This window comes from Electrophorus electricus, chromosome 4 (genome assembly GCF_013358815.1).
Source record: "Electrophorus electricus isolate fEleEle1 chromosome 4, fEleEle1.pri, whole genome shotgun sequence".
NCBI classification, from domain to species: domain Eukaryota; kingdom Metazoa; phylum Chordata; class Actinopteri; order Gymnotiformes; family Gymnotidae; genus Electrophorus; species Electrophorus electricus.
In genome coordinates, this window is record NC_049538.1 from 2,528,431 (window position 1) to 2,530,258 (window position 1,828).

The following is a 1,828-nucleotide window of genomic DNA, read 5'->3' on the forward strand; positions in this document are numbered from 1 at the left end:
CACACACACACACACACACACACACGAGACCACTGCACACCTCACACACAGAACTGAAACCTTTCACACTTTTGTAGATGAGGTCATACTGAGCTGATAACTTCAGGTATAACTTCAGCGCTCCTCAGTCTATATATGTTTAGAGTTTCTTTTGTGAGATCTAAATAGACAAACCTTTGTGGCATTCGGAGCTCCTACTGGATCCAGTCACCTTCCTGTTCAGGTGCTCACTCCAACAGACCAACATGTTCCTTTGAGGCAAGTGAGTCAGTCAGATAAAGGTGTTTGTGCAGAATGTTAAGATGACTTGCGTGTGTAAGCAAACATCATTCAGTCCACCTCTGACCGGTACATTCATCATCAGAACCTGGAGCAGTAATGTAGGGGTTGGAACAGGTGGGGGTGGAGGTCATGTGATGTGGGGGTGAAGGGTGGAGGTCAGGTGATGTGGGGGTGGGGGTAGAGCTTTAGTGGGATCACTGAGGTTACCAGGCCATGGAGGGATTTTCTGTGTAAATCCGACACACTGCTGCTTCTTCCAGGACTTCAGGAACACACACACACACACACACACGAAGATCAGCTGTTTTGGGCCTGTTACATGTTGATCACCCTATTCAGGTTTGGGATGTAGAGGATTACGAGCTATTTGTTTGTGTGTGTGTGTGTGCGCGTGTGTGTGTAGGCTGTAAGCTTAGTGAGAGGGTTATTCTGCTTTTAGCTGAAGAGGAAGGCCCTGTGCCAAATCCTCCCCAGTTTGTCCCCAGTCATCTGCCAAAGCTCTACCCATGACCCCCAGCGGGTGGACCACTCCACCCCCTGCCTGCTGCTGATGCTTTTTCTCTCAGGACTGTTCCACATAAAACACGGGGGTGTGAGCGCTGGTCTTGTATCTGAACAGTTTTTCAAGATGACAGAAATCAAACATACTTTCAACATACCCTCACACTTCTACACAGTCACTCACAATCTGGCTTATATTCACAGACCCCAAGCAAAACCAAAACTTTACTCCCAACCAAAACCAACAGAGCTTACTCCTGATTAGCTAGACTCACCACTACCAAACATGCACACAAACTCTAGTTAATGCAGCACATAAGATTTTTAAAAATGTTTAGTGTATATGAATAGTATGCTAATAATTAAATATTATATTCTTCATAGACGTGTATATTTGCATGCAACGCGCAAGAGCTGCCACCTCACATGGGGCACGGCAGGAGAAACCTTTCGGGTGGACGACTCTCAGCTCAGCGGACCACAGAGGAGATGTGAAGCTCGGAGCCAATGCGTCCATGGTGCTGAGATTGTTGTGTGAGATTAACGAGGCTCCTTTTGAGTGCTGAATGGGTTTAAGTGTATTTGTACCATAGTGGCTAGTTTCACTTCGACTGATATTTAGGCCATAAACCAATATTCCACGTGTTAACAAAATCTAAGCAATTAGCAGCACTGCTAGTAACGTGGAGCTCCTGGAGAGAGAGAAACAGACAGACAGACAGACAGAGAGAGATAGAAAGCAGCTTTTTAACCATCTGGGTCATCCGGTGATAAGCTCTGTGCAGTGTGTTACAGGGAGAGGCTTTGTGGGGTGTGTTATGGTGAGTGCCTGCTCTGTGGAGTGTGTTACAGTGAGAGGCTCTAGGGGTGTGTTACAGTGAGAGGCTCTTTGGGGTGTGTTACAGTGAGAGGCTCTGTGGGGTGTGTTACAGTGAGTGTCTGCTCTGTGGGGTGTGTTACAGTGAGACGCTCTGTAGAGTGTGTTACAGTGAGTGTCTGCTCTGTGGGGTGTGTTACAGTGAGACGCTCTGTGGAGTGTGTTACA